The 20,556-nt window shown below is 47.6% G+C and overlaps 1 protein-coding gene across 5 annotated transcripts in view; it reads right to left on the bottom strand.

Moving 5' to 3' along the window:
• Positions 1 to 13,522: 13,522 nt before the first annotated feature.
• Positions 13,523 to 20,556, bottom strand: part of MACROD2 (mono-ADP ribosylhydrolase 2) — a 1,296,381-nt gene continuing 1,289,347 nt past the window's right edge. For all 5 annotated transcript variants that reach the window (XM_077316459.1, XM_077316450.1, XM_077316428.1 and 2 more), the window contains one exon: positions 13,523 to 19,139. The gene's annotated coding sequence lies outside the window, so the exon portion shown is untranslated. The remainder of the gene's footprint in view (positions 19,140 to 20,556) is intronic.

The following is a 20,556-nucleotide window of genomic DNA, read 5'->3' as shown; positions in this document are numbered from 1 at the left end:
CCCAGCATTAGGCTCTTATCCAGGGAGTCCTTCCTTCTCATGAGGTGTCCAAAGTATTTGAGTTTCATCTTCAGGATCTGGCCTTCTAAGGAGCAGGCAGGGCTGATCTCCTCTAGGACTGACCAGTTTGTTCGCCTTGCAGTCTAAGGGACTCGCAAGAGTCTTCTCCAGCACCAGAGTTCAAAATCCTCAATTCTTTGACGCTCAGCCTTCATTATGGTCCAACTTTCACAGCCATACATTGCAACTGGGAAGACCACAGCCTTGACTAAATGCACTTTTGTTGGCAGGGTGATGTCTCTGCTCTTTAGGATGCTAAATAGCTTTCCTCCCCAGGAGCAAGCGTCTTTTAATTTCATTGCTGCAGTCCCCATCTGCAGTGATCTTGGAGCCCAGGAAAATAAAATCTGTCACTATCTCCATTTCTTCCCCATCTATTTGCCAGGAATTGAGAGGGCCGGATGCCATGATCTTCGTTTTCTTGATGATGACTTTCAAGCCAACTTTTGCACTCTCCTCCTTCACCCGCATCAACAGGCTCTTTAGTTCCTCTTCACTTTCTGCCATTAGAGTGGTATCATTTGCGTATCTGAGGTTGTTGATACTACATACTTACAGGTAAAGATAAGATTCCTATTGTAGTCTAAATAGCTGGATGGAGAGAGATGCTTGAGGCATCTCCCTTCCATCATGTTGCAAGCTTGAGAGATGGAGAAGAAAGGGGAGAGACTGGGGGGAAAACAGGAAATTACCCTCTAGGGACAGGTCAGTGAGATCAAAGGTGAGTGGTCAATGTCCCTGTCTATCTCACTAACTCTATGGTAAGAGAGTTCCTGTTTACAGCCCCAACAACATGGTAATCGTAGGAGCCATGGTGCCTACAAACACCTTGCCTGGTACCCTGGACTCTCTGTTCATTGGTGTAGTGGTCAAGAGAGGAGGTTTCTCATCTGGCAAGATGTGTTTGATTCCCCGCTCCTCCACATGCAGCCACCTGGGTAACCTTGGGCTAGCTACAGTCCTGATAGTGCTACGTTCATTTGACATTGTGCTTCTTCAGGACACTTGGACAATGAGGGACTTTATAATATCTGGATTCTCTCCATATACCCTGCCTGCTTTTAAAACCAACTCTAAAGGCTGACCTAAGGCAGGATCGTATGACCTTGGGAATCTGGCATCTAATCTTAAAGTAACGTATTTAAGGGCAATCCCTCCCTATGCCAAGCAATTTAATTTAAATATACCATGGGTCTGCTGCTTCTGATAAATGTATATATTCCTCCTTTACCTACAATTGACTCTATCCTCGGCTTGGTCGGCACTGAGAATCTATTTAGAATCCCTAATGGCTAAATAGAGCCTCTTGTGGCGCAGAGTGGTAAGGCAGTGACATACTGTTTGAAGCTCTGCCCATGATGCCGGGAGTTCAATCCCAGCAGCCGACTCAAGGTTGACTCAGCCTTCCATCCTCCCGAGGTCGGTGAAATGAGTACCCAGCTTGCTGGGGGGTAAACGGCGATGACTGGGGAAGGCACTGGCAAACCACCCCGTATTGAGTCTGCCATGAAAACGCTGGAGGGTGTCACCCCAAGGGTCAGACATGACCCAGTGCTTGCACAGGGGATACCTTTACCTTTAATGGCTAAATATCCTTTGGCTTCCCTTGTCCTGGCAGGCGACCTGAAAGCAAGACTGGGTGCTAACAATGAGCATCTTGTGGTGCATGTACACTGGGATTACGATGAGCTGATTTCACCTTCTGTCTTATTCCCTTCTAAAGACCAAGCAGAGCCTTATCTGGCAGATTTTTGTGCAAAACATAATCTTTGGAAATTACATGGATCTATCCCAGGAGACAAATTTGGGGATTTCACGTTTATCTCTCCTCGAGGAGCGAGCGTGGTGGACTTTTATTTTAGTATCACCTGATTTACTTCCGCAGGTCATTGATTTTAAGATTGATAGTCGATCAGAAAGCGAACTTGGGCCCATCCAGGTGACGCCATCTTTAGGGATACCCGAAGAGCTCAGGCTCCCTCAGGCTCATACCTTCACATTTGACTCATGTGAGATTGAAATGGTCCAATGACCTTAAGGCCCAGTTTAACCATTGGACTTGGACAATCGAGGCACAGTCTTTCAAACAAGCTCTATCCCAGGATGAATCACCAGTTAAGGCCATATTGTGGATTTAGCAAAACCAACTCATACAGTCAGTAATTTTAAAAGAACCTTTTTTGGTTTGATTCTGAATGCTGTGCCCATTAAAAAAAACATCTATTCTGTCTCTATTCTGTCCTATTTCTCAGTGTATAGTTTATGTTAATCCCCTTTCTCACTGCCCTTGGACTTTCACTGATGCTTGTTCCATGTGTCACCCCGCGATGTTATAGGTAAACTGCCCTGAGCCGTATGGAAAGGCGGTATAAAAATCGAATAAACAAATAACATTCTTGTTTGCATTGTGTTCCATCAATGTAAAGCATTCCACCTATGAGCGCATGAAGGTGCCTTATACAGAATTAGACCTCTGGTCCATCAAGGTCAGGCTGACATTGGCTCTCCAGGGTCTCCAGCTATTTCATTCAAGACTATTTGCTGTTGAAAGCTTTTGCATATGCAAATAGCTGGTTTTTGTGTAGGAGTTCATTTGCATTTTGTCAAAGCTCTTTGCATGCAATGGTGCAGCATGGGGTCAGAGTATAACTGCAGTTATATTCTGAGACAAATGTTGTCTATCCAGTCTGCCCTTCTGCACGCACCAGTAGTAGACAGATGCTGCCAATGCTGGTGTGCGTTCTCCGTGTGCATGAATGTATGTTGATGCTGTCCTGCATGAAAGAATGTGTCTACGAATATCTATGCCAGTCTCCTTGATGCAGTGTGGGTGCGTAGATTGTGATTGTGTGGGAGGGTCACTTCAGTCTTTCTTGTACATGTGGCAGAAGCCATGAAATAATTGTGAAAGTATTTGAGAAAGTGTTTGAGAAATTAAGTGTCAGGAAGCCCTGCTTTGAAATTTTCAGCCTCATAAACCGGGTATGTGCTGCATTAGAGGAGGTATCACACAGTATGAAATGCTTTTGACCAGTGGTTCTCAACCTGGGTGTCGGGACCCCTTTGGGGGTTGAACGACCATTTTACAGGGGTCGTGGCAGGGCGAGCAGCTTCCTGCAGGCAGAAAAGAGCAAGATCAGCATGGTAGTGCAAGATCAGAACTGAACTGAGAAACTCCGGAAAAAAAAACAATTTATAAACAATAATGAACAAGGGATCTTCATGCCATTGGTCAGTTTCGGCTTAATTTCTGGGAAAGAACCCGTGCATAATTTCATGGTTGGGGGTCACCACAATATGAGGAACTGTGTTCAAGGGCCATGGCAGTAGGAAGGTTGAGAACCACTGACCTATGACAAACAAATGGAACTACCGTTCACATAATCAGACCATCGGGCCATCCTTGGTGCATTAGTGTGTGTAAAATTCGGCTTAGCTGAGCCAAAAATTCCATGTTGATTCAGAGGAATTTTTGGCATTGCTTTACCCAAACCGCGATTCTCCCATTTGATTCAGGAGTGAACTTGCTATACCCAAATTTATTTGGATTTTTATTTGAGTTGATTCAGGTTTTGTGATTTGCGGCGGCTGCTAGGGAGCGAAACCTTTAGACTTTAAAGGGGGAAAGGAACAGACTTACCTTTCTGCTCTCTCCTCTGGGGGCCTTTCTCACCTTTGGCCCTGATTTCCTGGGCAACAGGAAGAGGAAGGAGGAGGCAGAGACCCCTTTGCAGACGAGTGGCAAAAGCCCCTTGGGGGAGCTGGAGCCCGTCATGGGCTTGCATTTTGCAAATGGCATTGCCCTGCAAGCTGCAAGCCTGTTTCAGGCTACAGCTGGCGTCCAGCAAACCATCTTGCGTTCCCTAGCTGTTTCCCAGGTAACAGGAGAGGGGAGGAAAGGATCTGACAGATAGAAATTTAGGAGTTTTCTTTGGGGGGGGGGGGAAACTCTTTTTTGAACTTCTTCTGTGCATGGCAAAGAGCATCAAAGCAAGGTCTGGCTGATCTTCCATTGTTGTGCTGTTTGAGTTTGGCTTTTTCTCGCCATTGTTCTGTGATCCTGGTTCTGCTGCCTGGCCTGAGAGGGTGACGTTCTGGTTCTTCAGATCACTGCTGGAGAAGACAGGGACTCGTCCCATCACTTGGGGAAAAAGCTGCCGTCTTATTATTTAAATTTGTGACGGCTGTTTGAGCTTGGCGGATGCTGGGTCGAGTGCAGAGGTACTGGAGCAGTCCAACGGCTTCTGACCGCCTTTGTATTTGTTTTTCGTTCTCTGTTGTGGTTCTTTTAAGGTTCTCTGTTCTGAGTTTGCTGTGTGGTTTAGCCTGCTCTGTGTGTGAGTGTGTGTTCAGTTCAAAAAGTCACAGACCTCTTTTTGGTTGGCTAAGGCTTGGGTTAGCTTCGGTTTCTGTTCCTCTGATTTTGAGTTTCTCTCTGTCTGGTGTTCCATTTTCCTAATTTTGATTAACTTGATGGCTGTGTGTGTGTGTAGGGGAAGGGGGGGTTTCTTTTCTCGGATAGGCTGAGTTCTTGATCTGCTTAGACTTTCTTGGACTTTATCTTCAGTCTGGGATCTGGTTTGATTTCTAGAAGTTTGTTATTTAAAAAATATTCTAGAAGTTTGGATTGTTTAGAACAGGGGTAGTCAAACTGCGGCCCTCCAGATGTCCATGGACTACAATTCCCAGGAGCCCTTGCCAGCATTCGCTGGCGAATGCTGGCAGGGGGCTCCTGGGAATTGTAGTCCATGGACATCTGGAGGGCCGCAGTTTGACTACCCCTGGTTTAGAACAAACTGTTCTGCGTTCAAGTGAGTGCTTCTGGTCTGAGGGTTTTAGTAATAAGGCACTGTTTTAGAAATTGCTTACATTTTAAACAATTGTTTAAATTTTAAACAGTTTTGCTAAATGTCGGCGTAGGGCTTTAGTTCCTCCATAGCTAGGTTAGTGCTAGGGAGATATTAAAACAGGCAAGGTTCAAATTGGTAGGAGGTCTCTTGAACAGCTTAGATCAGTCACTCCCAGCTGGGGGTCCCTGAACCCTCGTGGGTCGGCGAGGCATCTAGAAGGAGTCTGCGGCTTTCCCCCTCTTCAGCAGAAAGAGAAGGAAGCAGCACCTGCTAAGAAAGTGAGCTACCTGCACCCCCAGTCACAGGTTGTGGGATTCAAGCTCATCTGATATTTCCTGAGCATGTCTGCATAAGCCGAGCGACACAACCAGGCAGCCAGGCAGCTGCTCCTCCTACTACCACCCTTGCATACCCACTGGCCCTCCCCTTCCTTCTGCCAGCCACGAGACGTGTCCCTGACACCCCTCCCTCTTGTGGGCAAGCGGCAGAGTATGAGAGGGTGAGCAGGCCCTTCCCACAGAGTCCTGCACATCAATAACCCATCTGGCCTAATTTATGCAAGAATACAGCTCTATTGAAAGGGCAAACCGGAACGGGGTGGAATGGGTTGTGTCACTAACCTTCCTTCCCTTCCACCAGGCACAGCCAGCGTTCAGTGGCAGGGGCTTATGGGAATTGTAGTCCATGGACATCTGGAGGGCCGCAGTTTGACTACCCCTGCTCTAAATGGCTGTTTTAGCTAAGTGTTGCTTGAGGGATCAGATTGAGTGATCGGATTGCCTGTGGTGCCTCTGTCCTCTAGATCAGGGGTAGTCAACCTGTGGTCCTCCAGATGTCCATGGACTACAATTCCCAGGAGCCCCTGCCAGCATTTGCTGGCAGGGGCTCCTGGGAATTGTAGTCCATGAACATCTGGAGGACCACAGGTTGACTACCCTTGCTCCAGATCAGCATCAACTCTCATAGCTGTTTAAAAGAAATGCCATCCTTCCTTCCAAAGATATAGTCAGCCACCCGAATTATTGGTTTTTTTTTTTGCTTTGTTGTATTGTTTTCGTGTTCTCCTTCTACTTTCTGCATGCCAAGCTGATACTCTGATGAGGTCAGGCTAGCCTGGCTTCTAAGGTGTCACCCTCGTTAGCATTCTACCAGGGATTCTTGGTCTTTTATCCCTTTCTCACAATACAAGAACTTGTAGACACTCGGTGAAATTAAGGAGAATAAAAAGAAATACTTCTTCACCCAAGGAGACGTTAGCATGTGGAATGAACTGCCACAGGAAGTGGTGGTGGCAACACACATATGCTTCAAGAAGAGATTAGATATTTGGAGCACAGAGGTCCATGAGTGGCGATTAGCCCCAAGGTATAGATGTTGTGTCTTCTTGGTGCTTGGGGTGGGGGGGGGGGACTGTAGGAGGGTTCTTGTAGTTCTGGCTCTGCTGGTGGATCTTTTGATGGCTCCTGGATTTTGGCCATTGTTTGACAGAATGTTGTGCTAGATGGCCCATTGGCCTGATCCAACATGGCTTGTCTTACATCTGGGGCAGTGATGTTCTGTCTTCTTGGTGCTTTGGGGAGGCAACTATGGGAGAACTGGAGTTCTGGCCCTACTGCTAGACCTCCTGATGGCCCCTGGATTTTGGCCACTGTGTGGCACAGAGCGGTGGATCCAACATGGCTTCTCTTACATTCTTATTCTGTTCTGCAGAGCCATGATCCACAACCATTGATTTGCTCTCCCCCTATAACTGAAGGTCAACATATAATGTACAATCCATATAATATATAATTCATTCTTGAGGAGACACGTAAAGCTGACTTATATACTCTTAATTTTTTGAAAGGGAGACAGAAAACGGCCCGTTTAAATTTTAGTGGAGGAACTTGTTAACTTGTTTCAGTAGCTTGTTAAGATATTGACAGATTATAATTCTCTGAGGAAAAATCCTCTGCCTTCTGGATAGAGCTGACAACTTCTTAATGACCCCGTTCTGGTACCATTAAGAGTAAAAATGTGGACGGTGCAACAAATTCTGGCCTGAAGGTACCGTGATGGAAAAATCTTTACGGCTCACTTTCTGAATGTCAGGCTAATGTTAAGGCCCGCTGGATCAGGCCCAGGCAAAACTACTGCCAACCCTCTGCGTCTGATGGGTTCAGCTACTATCGTTTTTGTGCAAAGTTTCCTGGAAAAGTTATTTCCTCCAGAACAGGGGTAGTCAAACTGCGGCCCTCCAGATGTCCATGGACTACAATTCCCATGAGCCCCTGCCAGCATTCGCTGGCAGGGGCTCATGGGAATTGTAGTCCATGGACATCTGGAGGGCCGCAGTGACTACCCCTGCTCCAGAACAACAATTTGCTTTGCTGCTCCTAAGAATTCTGTTGCAAAGATCTCTTGGCCGTTGGAAGTCCCTTTATGGGTCTGCTTGGTGAGCTACTTCCTTGATGCTGTTTTAATTTTCATAAGTGACTGGTGTACCTCTTTAGCAGGGTGCACTGATCTTTTGCTTGAGCATCTTCTTCCTCCTTGCTTCACCCTTTGAAAAGTGACAGCAAAGAACAGGGCTGTGATATGGAAGAGAAAGGGCTTGCAGGGGTCGTGCATTGAGTAGGGTTTCCAAGGTGAGAGATGGTCAGAGGGGGTTTGCCATGGCCTGATTCTGCCTAGCAGTCCTGGGCTTCCTGAGTGGTCTCCCATCTGAGTACTGGCCAGGTCAGGGCAAAGAGTGACTAGCTAAAATCAATTGTTTCCATTAAAGTCAGTGAATTTAGAAAGGTATTACTCGGTTTAGGGCTCCACCGGGGATTCTGTGTCATTCTGTACCGCAGATGGATGTACACCAGACTATTTTGGACGTCACATGGGCTTCTTTGCTTCACCCCGAAAGCAGACATGCATTTGAGTCAAGGCAGGCCAGAGAGTATGTCAGGGACTTTTATGGGACCTGGTGCAGTTTTCCTATCAAGTGGGGCTTCTTGGGGCTTCAGTTCCCGTAAGTGCCAGGATCCATGGCCCAGTGAACTGGGCAGGATTATTGGTCAGTACACCCATACTGTGAGATGGTTGTGGGGCATTGCCAGCTCCCATGGCAGGTCTCCACCCCCTCTCTGAAGGACAGCAGCCATCCCCAAAGTGGGGCCTCCTGTGGGCCCAAGCAGAAAGCTTTCTTCTATTCCCTGTGTGCAGCGAGGAGACCTTCTCAGGTAGACCCTGTGTTTCAGGCCAAAAAAGGGGGGAGGGTGTCACAGTGTTGTCATTTTGAAGTAGCAACCTGGAAACAAGGCTTACAGGTAGGGCTGCCAATCCCAGACTGAGAAATTCCTGAAGATTTGTGGGGGTGAAGCCTGAGGAAGAGGGGCAGGATGTCAGTCCTCCCTCCAAAGCAGCCCTTTTCTCTGAGCTCTGTTGTCCAGAGATCAATTGTGATTCGGGCAGAACTCCAGTCTCCACCTTGAAATTGGCAACCCTATCCTCGACCACATGAACCAGACCTCTGCGGGGAAGATTGATATATGCAGAATTGTAGTCCATGGACATCTGGAGGGCCGCAGTTTGACTACCCCTGTTCTGGAGGAAATAACTTTTTCTGGAAAGTTTGCACAAAAACGATAGTAACTGAACCCATCAGACGCAGAGGGTTGGCAGTAGTATTAGTGCTAGGGTTCTAGGGCAGCTAGTTAGCTGAGGGTTTGTTCCCCTGGGAGTATGATTGGAGGGGTACCGCCACTAGGGGGGGCCCAAGTTGGGGCCGAGATCTTGTCCATAATGGGTCAAGGGCGATATGGCTGGGGGAGGAGGTTAGACAAGAGAAGGTCAGAGAGCACTTGTGTTAGTCCTTGGGCCAAGCCGTGGTTACATGGCAGACGCCTGAGGCATGCTCGCTGCCCTTCTAACCTCCGTCCCATCCCCAGATATACGGGGGAGGAGGCAAGGGTGGACCCGGTCTTGGTCCTGTGCAATGCAAGGTCAATCAACAACAAGGCCTCAACTCTGCAACAATTTTTCACGGAGTCTGGGGCCGACCTTGCGTGCGTGACTGAGACCTGGGCGAGGGGTGGCGAAACAGTCGCCTTAAAGGAACTTGCCCCCCCAGGGTTTGCGGTCCTGCACCAATCCCGGGTCCATAGGAGGGGAGGGGGGGTGGCAATCTTGGTCCGGGAGGATTTCTCCTACAGGGCTCTCCCGGCCCCAGACATCAGGGGAGTGGAGTGCGTCGGTATTGGGTTGGACTCGGTTGAGAGCTTGGCCATCTGGTTGGTATACCGTCCGCCCAACGCCCAACCAGATGTCCTGCCGAGCCTGCTGGAGGCGGCAGCCGCCTGGGCCTTGCAGTACCCCAGGCTTATAATCTTGGGGGACTTCAATGTCCATGCGGACGCGCTGCCCCCAGGACTTGGCTCGGACCTAGTGTCGGCCATGGTGACGCTGGGGCTCTCGCAATTTGTTGCTGGGCCCACCCATCAGGCCGGCCACACCCTCGACCTGATCTTTGGGGCAGGGATAGAGGTGGTTCTGGATACAGCTTTGGCCGTACCATGGTCAGACCATTATGCCCTGTGGACTCGGATCAAGACCCCACCCCCTCCCCAGTTGGGCGGCGGGTGCATTTTTGCCCGCCCAAGGAGACTCATGGATCCAATTGCTTTCCAGAATGCTCTGCGGGACCCGAAACCTCCCGGCATCTCGTTAGCGGCCATGGTGGAGGACTGGCAATCCCGCCTGTCGGCTGCCATAGACGAGATTGCTCCTAGACGTCTTCTCTGCCCTCGACTCAAACGGGCACCCTGGTATACTGGGGAGCTCTGGGAGAAGAAGAGGGAATTGAGACGACTAGAGTGAGTGTGGCGGAAGGCCCGTGACGAGGCTACAAGAACATCTCATCGCACGTTTATGAGGGCGTATGAGATGGCAGTGAAAGCGGCTAAACGTGAATTCTTTGCTGCGGAAATTGCATCCGCTAGCTCTCGCCCAGCTCAACTATTTAGGGTTGTTAGATCTCTTACCGCCCTGGAAGATGGGAGCCAAAATAGTAGGAATTTGACCATCAGCTGTGAGGCATTTGCGAGCCATTTTGCGGATAAAGTCTTGTCGCTCTGCCACTCCCTTCCAGCTACAGTTAATACAGTTAATGAACTAGAGGCCCGTTGGCCGCCTTTGGAGGTAACGTTTGATGGCTTCAGGCGGCTCTCTTTATCCGAAGTGGATGGGTTGCTGGGGAGGATGAGGGCAACCACCTGCCCCCTTGATCCCTGTCCGTCTTGGCTCCTTAAGGGGAGGGATGGACGGATAGGTGAGCAGCTCAGGGATATTGTTAACTGCTCTCTCCAGTTGGGGGAGTTTCCTGAGGTGCTGAAGGAGGCGATGGTGTGCCCTCTCCTCAAGAAGCCATCCCTGGACCCACATGACCCTGCAAGCTACCGCCCAGTAGCGCATCTAGCGTTCCTGGGTAAGGTGGTGGAAAGGGCTGCGGCGGACCAGCTCCTAGCATTCCTGGAAGATACTTCGGCACTCGATCCATACCAGTCTGGCTTCCGCCCTGGTCATGGGGTGGAGACTATGTTGGTCTCCTTGTTGGATGACCTCCGTCGCCAGCTTGACCGAGGTGGCTCTGCTGTGCTAGTTCTTTTAGATCTGTCGGCCGCGTTTGACGTGGTCGATCACGAGCTGCTAGCGAGCCGCCTTGCCGGTACGGGGATAAGGGGTACAGCGTTACGCTGGATACGCTCCTTCCTCCAAAACCGGACACAGAGGGTAGCCGTGGGAGAGGAAGTATCGGGCCCTTACCGGCTCCCTTGTGGGGTCCCACAGGGCTCGGTGCTCTCTCCTACATTATTTAACATCTTTATGCACCCTCTGGCTCAACTGGTACGGAGCTATGGGCTGGGTTGCCACCAGTACGCTGATGACACCCAGCTCTTTCTCCTCATGGATGGCCACCCAGACTCCCCCCCAGATCCATTTGCCAGATGTTTGGAAGCCGTAGCTGGATGGCTCGAGCAGAGTCGCCTGAAACTCAACCCCTCCAAGACGGAGGTTCTGTGGTTGGGCCGTAGGGGGGCAGATCAGGAAGCGCGCTTACCCTTTCTGGCTGGGACGCAACTTAATATCGCATCTCAGGCCAGGAATTTAGGGGTGACCATCGATGCCTCACTAACACTCGAAGCACAGGTTAAACAGGTAGCTAGCCGGGCATTTTTCCATCTTCGCCAGGCTCGGCTACTAGCGCCCTATCTGTCCTCCGAACACCTGGCCACAGTGATCCATGCGACGGTCACCTCTAGACTAGATTTCTGTAACTCGCTCTACACCGGCCTGCCTCTGGGCTTGATCCGGAAACTGCAACTCGTCCAAAATGCGGCTGCTAGAGTCCTCACAGCTACACCATGGAGGGCTCACATCCAGCCAGTTCTGAGGCAGCTGCATTGGTTACCGGTCGCCTTCCGGATCAGGTTCAAGGTTTTGGTTTTGACCTTCAAGGCCATCCGTGGTCTAGGCCCAGCATATATGAGGGACCGCCTTTTGCCCTATATCCCCCGCAGGGCTTTACGCTCTGCGGGGGCTAACCTACTGGTCATTCCCGGCCCCAAGGAAGCCCGCCTGGCCTCGACTAGGGCCAGGGCCTTTTCGGTCCTGGCCCCAACCTGGTGGAATGAGCTCCCGGAAGAGCTGAGGGCCCTGTGGGAATTACCAGCATTCCGCAGGGCCTGTAAGACGGAGCTCTTCCGCCAGGCTTATAACTGAGTCCGGGCGGAAAGAAGATCAGCCCCCCCCTCACAAACTGGCGGTAGAGAGCGTCACCCCCCGCCGTAGATGAGGGTGCGGAGAGCAAATGAGTAGATTACGCCATTGCTGTTACAATTACTGTAAATCATTGGTTTTTATTGTCATTTTATGGTTTTAGGGGACGGGGTTATGTAAGCCGCCTCGAGCCTTCGGGGGGAGGCGGGGTATAAATATAATAATAATAATAATAATAATAATAATAATAATAATAATAATAATAATAATAATAATCCTACTGATTTTGTGTCTGAAGTTTTGAAATTGTTTGGCACTATTAAACTGTTTCAGTGCTAAGTACCTTTTGCCAGTCTTTTAATGTCAAGGATCACAGCCCATCTTCTGAAGCTTAGGGGGTTTTTTTCTCTCTCTCTCTTAAACACGATACCTGGAAGCTTAGGGGGTTTTTTTCTCTCTCTCTCTTAAACACGATACCTGGAATTGCAACACAATCCCAGCTGATGCCAAACCAGTGGCAAACAGAATGACAAGTACCTCCAGACTTCTGTTTAACGCGTCTGGCAATTCATCCTTGACCGCATCATTGGAGGGTTGTCTGAAGAATTTCTGTATGGACTCTGTTTCCGGGATTCATCCTTCTTTGCCATGCAAGAATGTAACTCTCCGGGGCCGTTTATTCCCCCCTTTTTAGCTTTTCCCCTCCCATGGGTTATATCTGTATTGTGAATGGATTGTTTTTTAGTACCACTGTGAGGTTCCAGTCAATATTCCCAATAACAAGACTTTGTTGAAGAAAATCATTGTATTTAGGCAAAAGCCCAACAGAACATCTTCAATTTCTTGCTAAGACTAAACAAGCTTTTCTGTATGTACTTGCTCCCCCCATCCCAACTTTGGGCATGAAAACTTCAGTTGACACCCCCTCCCATCACTTCTTACGGCAAAATGAAAGTAAGTGCCAAACACCACTGCTCAGACTGGGCTCAATGCCAATGGAGATAACCTGTACCCAAACATAGTTTTGGCAGAGGTGGCAGACACCATTCCCATGCCCCCATCTCCTGAATCCTTTGAGAGCTCCCCCACCCTCCCACACAAACACATTTATCAAGCTAAGCCAAGCTTTATCAACCAGAGTTTTGTGAAACCCTGGGGTTTCTTGACAAACCTTGAAGGGTTTCCCAAATGGGTGGGAATGAATTAATCCTTATCCATGGTTCCTCTATATATTTATGAAATGCCCCTGTGGGAGGAGCGTGTCTGGGGTGTCCAAGTTGAATACGGGCTGGCCCCTACACTTGCCTCCCTCACAGGGGGCCTATTATGGGGAGAGGAAGGGAAGGCACTTTGATTATAAGTTTTATGTAAACTGCCCTGAACCTTTGGGGAGGGTGGTATAACAACAACAACAACAACGTGATTTTAAACTGCTTAGAGACACCTGAGGCCTACTGTGTGACTGTGGCCCATTCCCAGTTCTCTCAGATTTCTCACTGCCCCACATCCGTCACAGGTTGTCTATTGTGGGGAGATGATGAAGGGTTTGTAAACCGCTTTGTGACTCCTTTTGGTAGTAAACAGCAGGGTACAAAAATCCAGCTCTTCTTCTTCTCAGGGGCAAGAGTGAAAGAAGCATGTGGGCACATGACAACTGAGGGTTGTTTTCCTCACAGCAACCCACAACAAGGAAATCGAATGACAATGAATTCTGGCCTGACCCCACAGAGGGTTCAAGGGGGTGGCAGGTTACAATGGTTGTGAGTGTCCTGCACAGTGCAGGGGGTTGGACTAGATGACCCAAGAGGTCCCTTCCAACTCTAGGATTCTCTGAATGCGCAGCATGCAAAAACTAGAGACACAAGCAGTTCGGCTTCATCCTCAGAACAAGTTTTATTCTGATTTTAGCTTTTAACAAACATTTTTAATATGAAGGCATCCTTTGTTTTGAGTTCTCAGTTATGTTCTGGCACAGACAAGAGGAACAAGGACAGAGTCATCAGCCAATCCGGCATTTAATTGTCAGATTCACAAAAGAGGCTCGTGTGAGCCCTACAGAGCGGTTTATACTTTTTAATGTTAGAAGATATTTTGCAAGCAAGAGGCTACATTTATTTGCATTGAAGTAAAAACATATTTTTTGATCAAGAAAATTACATTTTTTTCCTGACTTTCTTTATATCACAAATGTCCGGGTAAGGCAAATCCTTGATGAATTGTATGATAAAAACCCTATTCCCCAAGAAAATATATCCAACATATTTTTGCTAACTTTTGTCATTTTTAAAAGCAAAGCAGACATGCACTGCATATACAGAAATATCTCTGGTTTATTTCCTCCTTCCCAAATCAAGTCATAAAGCAGAAGCAAAAAGAGGCTCCCCCGCCAGTGTTTCGGGGAGAGATTTACAATTAGGTACGGCAAATAATGTGTGCCCCAATATTAACAGACATCTCCTCTGAAAACTTCTTACAGAAAGGGAGCTTGCGGGTGGCCAAAACAGTTGCTGGAACCAAATGTCATTCTCCAGCATGGAAGGATCGCATTAAAGAACAATTACATGAAAGCGCAGCATTTGTATGCACACAGGAGGAGCTGGGCCTCTATTGTCCACAATGCACTGTGGACGCAGGGGGTGGAGGTACATCTTTCCCATGTCAGTAAATCCCTGTGTAAATACTAATCCTTTTACATGTTTTAATATCCCCTGTAGAACCTACGGAACATGCGCTCCTCTAAAGCTCTAAGAAAATCTATTTGGGTTGCATTAAGCTTGCGTAGCACTAGCAGAAAGAAAGTGGGGATATTCGTATTGCCTAGGTTATTTTGTTCACTTAAAAAAATATTCTGAAGTTATATAACCCTGCAGTCCCAAATAAGAAAAAGGCAAGCCGTAAGTCTGAAACCAGGCCATAGACAGGCCGGTCCCTTTCCTGTATTTGCAGGAGGACGATCAACACACGTATGATCCCCACACAGTGTACAATTGAGTCTTCTTTACACGTGCACAGAGACATTTTCATGTCACACTCACGGGGGAGTTTAAACCCCACGAGCATAGTGGCTCTTTCACATAAACCAGGGGTCGCTACGTAGGGTTGTGCAGTTTGGCCGCCGAAGCAGCCGTTCCCACCTGTAGTAACCAGCACCGCGCTGCGGGGGGGAGGCATGGGTGCTGGTGCACCAGTCAATGCACACAGGCAGGTGCAGAGCCTGCGTCTGTGCATGTGTTGACCTCCCCCCCTCCCGCGGCACTGGCTGCTACGGGCGGGAACGGCCACTTTGGCGGCTGAATTGCAGAACGCTGTGAGCCCCTTGGGACAGTGTAGTGGGCAAAGCACAAAATGGCTGCCATAGGAGGCAGGCCCAGCCATAAAATGGCTCCCACAGCTTAGCTTCAGCCACACAGAGAAGATCCTTGCCCTGCTGTGGCAGCTGCTGCCAAAGAAATGTTTTGAAAATCTGCACAGATAATTAAATCTTTAATGGCCTATCAGAAGCTTTGCTCAGCAAAAGCCCTGCCTGGCCCCACCCACTTTTTAAAAATACAGGGTGGGCACTGGGAAAGGTGTGGGTGAGTGTCCTCAGGCACCACATTGGGGGACCCCTGTTATAAACGGATGTATGCACACTCCTGTGGTCTGTCACGTGAACAGGGCTATTCCGTGTGTGTGTGTGGGGGGGCATTTGGCTGTCACACTTCGCTGCAGCGTCTGAGAACCTAAACAGAGCCAGACAGGAGGACCAAAGGGAAGTGGAGTGGGCAAGAAAACGTCTCTCGTGCTCTAGGAAGGGGAAATCCCTAAGCAGGTGTTTATTAGCAGGGCTGTCCTACGTAGAGCAACACCCAAGTTATCTAAAATCAGCGGGCTTGGAAGGTGGGTAATGCTACTTGGGATGAGACTTTAGCCAATCTTCTGTAGAAGTTTGAAAAACAAGCCTCATGTTTCCCTGTGCTCCTCTTTCAATCTTTCCTTTTTCCTGCTCATCTCTGGTCCAATTGGTATACAGGTGAGCACCAGAGAGTAAAACTTTGTGCTACTTTCAACAACATTCTCTGAAATTGGGAAGGAGCATCTTCTGCATGCTGATTGTATTCTAACCCTTGCAAAGGGTTAGAATATCGAGAGCTCCCTGCAGAGATCATTGTTAAGTAATTCATGATGGGGTATGGCTCTCAGCCAGATCTCTCCTCCATTATCTACAGAGGCTGTTTTGAGGGACCCATATGGCTCTAATGGACACTGGCCTGACTGACACATCCCAATGTACAGGGCTAGGTTTGTACAATTGCTGCACATGTGCACACACGTGCTGGTGGGTGGAAGGAGGAAAGAGGGACCTGGAATTCCCCCAGGTCACCCATATGATGGTTGAGAGCCGAATGGACCAACCAACTCTGCTAGGAGGGTATCGGAACAGGCAATGAGCTAATAAGGACCATCAACTGAGCAACCACAAGGATTGCATTTTTAAATCACACTCATCTCGTCCCTTAAGGTGGCTCACATATGCACATCATTTTTTGCTAACTTGGAGCCATTTGTAATGATTAGCTTGTGTATCCTTTGATCATAACTGAAATCAACCTGGAACTACAGATTAACACAAAGGGAAACTCTAGCTGAAAGAAATTGCATGTTTCCATTAAGCATGGATGGAAGAGAGGCTCCAGAACTTCGCAGGTAAATGGAAAAGGAAAATACATTTTACGCAATCAGAATAATTGCGAGTCGAACAATGGGCGTTTCTGCATTCGTATTTCCTTTGCTTGTAAGTTTCTATTTCCTCAGGGTTTCCTCCCCTGTTCTTCATGTGCTTGCTCCCTCTAGTGATTGATTTGATATTACACTGGTCTATGTCCAGCCTCTCCCTGCAGGTTTTTATGCCAGATATAAAGAACTGCAATATTGAACAGTAGAGGGAGCAAAAGAGATATGGAATAGGAAAAAACCTTCGGGAGAAACAAGAACTTACCAGGTAGTAAAATGAGAATGCAGAAAAGCCCAATGATATGGTGACCAGGATCCCAAAAATGTTCTGGAAAACTGTTTGAACATCAAGCTCCCTCATTCTCCACTGCCATATGGTAAATCCACTTTCAAAAGTTCTTTCAGCTTCAAAGGAGGTCTGCTACAGGGCACTGGGGGGGGGCTTTTCAAGAAACACAAGCAAAAAGACCCCCATGGGCTTAGGGAATCAGTCATGTCAATCTTTAGATGTCCTTTCTTACACACTAAACCTCTGTGAATTGGAACATTGATGTTATTTAGGACGTTAGATAGGATTCCAAATAAATACCTACTTATGGTTCATCATGTCTCCGTGCTTGAAAAAGCTAACCTTTCATATAACCAAATACACAAATGCTGCTCAAAAGGTAACAGCTGTGGGTCACATTCAGAATTACAGTCTTTGAATTCTACCCACTGACCCTTTCTAGACTGCATTCCAATGGGAATATAACAGACAAAAGATTTCCATATAAGGGTAATTTAGTGCCTCATTCATGTGAAGCAAAAAAATGATCAAATGTCTGTGTGTGTGCTAGATTCCCAGTTTCCTTCATGCAAACTCACCTTTTACTGCATTTTTAATTCTTTTGCAAGCCAGCAGATTATTATTTTAGGACTTTGGAAGCTGCTGTATTTTGGAAGGATGCGTAATTAAGAAAAGCCAGAATCTCATTATACAAAATCATTATTCTAATTGTTTCTAACAGCAGTTGGAAAACGGTTTACAGAATATCAAACCCTGGATGCACCCTGGGTGCTCAATCAATCTTGAGAGGCGGGTACCCGTTCAATTTACAGTGTGGCTGGGAAAAAAAATTAACATAAAAAATTCTTGTTTTTAAAGTCGAGCACAGCATTTGCTAGCAGAACAGATGACATATGGTAAGACAACCCTCGTCAAATAACTGTTAATTGCATTTTTATGTATTAAAAAGGGTGCAATTGAAAATTACAAGGAAGGATGACAAGTAATTGTTAATGACAGAAGGCATTATTTTATCATGTGTGTGATGCCAAACTTCTGTTATCTCTTTGACTCCTGGGGCATTGAAATATGAGAGGTGCATTTGTATTCATGGTCTGGATACAACAGGGACAATGACCTGGTAACAGACAATGTACGAAGATGTGCAGACGTACCCCTAGGGAGGCAGGCCATGTGCTGTGAGCAGGCAGCCCAGGAAAGAGTTGGCTCACTGTGGAGATGGAAAAATTCTCTTGCTTGATTGTCATAAGGAAGGTCCAACAAAACCAAGCAGGGGCCAACCTGATTCTGCTCCGAGGCTTGAAAATCAGAATGCAAAAAAGAAACAAACGATGCCTAATCCAGTGCTTGAAAAACAAATTTGCCTTCCTTTCTGAACAAGAATGGTGCATTGTTCGGCACTGGGAATGAGCACTCATTGGAAAAAACAATGTTCCCTCCTCCCATCTGTATCCGGCCTGCCCTGTGGGTAACATGGGAGCTGATTCATCTCCATGGGCCTTGTGGAAAAGTTAGTCTGAGAGCCAATTGAAACATTACAGACCCTCAAAAGAGGGCCACTTACGGTCACCCCTGCACTGTGGAGTCAGCCTCTCATCAGGTGTTGCAGTGGGAACTGCCCCAAGTGGCAGATGACTTATGCCAACCCAGTAGGGCTTTCAAGAGAAGAGGCATTCAGAGCTGGTGTACCACTGCCTGTCTCTGTGCAGAGACCTGGGACTTCCTTGGAGGTCTCCCATCCAAATGCTAACCAGGGCCAACTCTGCTTAGCTTCCAAGATCTGAGGAGATCAGGCTAGCCTGGGCCATCCAGGCCAGGGAATCAAATAGATTAGCCTTCTCCAATAAGTCCCATTGCAGCCTCAGGCTTCCTTATGGTTCTCTGGGAGAGGCTTCTACCCCAGGCATTTTTTCTACAGCAGTAACCAGAGGGGCTGCAACATCTGAATTGGCCCTGAGTCCTTCTACGCACACAAAGCTTCACGCTCCTAGATCTTCTACCACTCTTTGGTGGCAGCAGGAAAAAAATGTTAACAAGCATAGGATGTTAACCAAAAGGGCAAAGAGTATTGGTAGTGCTAACAGCATTGTTTGGATTTGGGGTCATCACAGATGTTAGGGCTTTGTTGCTCCTCCGGGGGAAAAAACCCTCTCAGACAATGACAAAATGCCCCCCTCTACATGTTGCCTTGGAATTTCAGAGGAAGGTACCCGAAAGAGGCGGGGATGAAGCAAAGAAAATTTAACAGGGTGCTTACAACCAAAATAGAGAAGCTTCAATGGGGTTCACTGAGCCAACCCAAATAGAGAAAAGAAAGACATGTAAAGATTCCCTGTCCCATAGTCGCCCTCCCCAACCCCCCCGTCCCGTTTTTAACTTCCGTGGTGTGCTGCCATCCTCCGCTAGTCAGAATGTTGTCGTATAATGCACCCGTGACTACAGCTCAGGTTCACCACTTGGATCTCTCCTCTCATCTTGGTCTGCTGTGGAGACACAGAAAGGAATTCATCAAGTCAATGAGCAAGATCCACACGGCTTCCATGTTTCTTTTCCCTTACACACACACAAGGCTGAAGGACACAACACCTTCCATTTGAGGCACTACAGTTTAGGAAGGCTATCAGTAAAATCATTAAATCATAGAATTGGAAGGGACCTCATGGGTCATCTAGTCCAACCCCCTGCACTATGCAGGACACTCACATCCCAATCGCTCACCCACTGTCACCTGCCACCCCTTTGCCTTCACAGAATCAGCCTCTTTTTAGCCAACGAGTCACACTGCTGACTCATGTTCAACCTATAGTCTACTAAGACTCCTAGATCCCTTTTGCACATGCTACTGCCAAGACAAGTCTCCCCCATCTTATATTGGCGTATTTGGTTTTTCCTACCTAAATGCAGAACTTTACATTTGTCCCTATTGAACTTCATTTTATTCAGTTTAGCCCACTTCTCGAGCCTATCAAGATCATCCTGTATTCTGTTGCTGTCTTCAGTTGTGTTTGCTGCCCCTCCCAGTTTGGTATCATCTGCAAATTTAATTAATTTATAATTATGTTGAACAACACAGGCCCCAGGACAGATCCTTGGGGTACTCCAAGGATGCTGAACCATTGACCAAATGAAGGGAGTTCAGCATAGGCCAAAGGAATTAGAGACCCTGTCCTAGGAGGAGAGGCTAAAGGGGATGGGAATCAGAGAAAAGACATTGCAAGGCAATATGGTTGCCACTTTCCAATGCCTGAAGGGATGACATGTGGAGGATTGGGCAGAGATCTTTTCTGTCATGCAGGATGACAGGATCTGGACTAATGGATATAAAGGACAGCAAGGGAGGCTTCGTCTCAATTTGAGGAAGAGCTTCCTCACAGTAAGGTACGTTCGACACTGGAACGGTCTCCCCCATGAGGTGGTGAATTCCTTGTCATCGGAAGTTTCAAGGTATCAGTTGGATGTCTAATTGTTGGGATAGTCATAGTTCCTGTGCTGGATGACCCTTCCAACTCTGAGATTAAGCAAATATATTACAAAGGTGTAAATAGGTACAGGAAGTAGGGATCAATGGATGACTCAAACTCCAGGCTTCAGTTCTCCCCTACGTTCTGCTCCTCCACATGTTCTGGATTAGCTTGGAAGAATGTCTGAAATTACTTTCAAAATCTATGCATGAGAAGACTGTGATATCTTCAGTTTGATGACTTGCAAGACCTCCCCCCCCCCTTCCTGGCACAGACAATGTACCCCCATGCATATGCACTTAGACTAAAATGCTCCCCCAATGAAATCCTGATACAATTGTCTGACTTTGTCAAGCCTCCTCTGGTTTTATTAAACAGATTTTAAAAACAATTTGTATATGTCCTTGCATGTACTGTTCATCAGCACAGGAATAAAAAA

Source organism: Paroedura picta, chromosome 1 (genome assembly GCF_049243985.1).
Source record: "Paroedura picta isolate Pp20150507F chromosome 1, Ppicta_v3.0, whole genome shotgun sequence".
Lineage (NCBI taxonomy): Eukaryota > Metazoa > Chordata > Lepidosauria > Squamata > Gekkonidae > Paroedura > Paroedura picta.
This window is presented reverse-complemented; position numbering and strand designations above follow the sequence as displayed.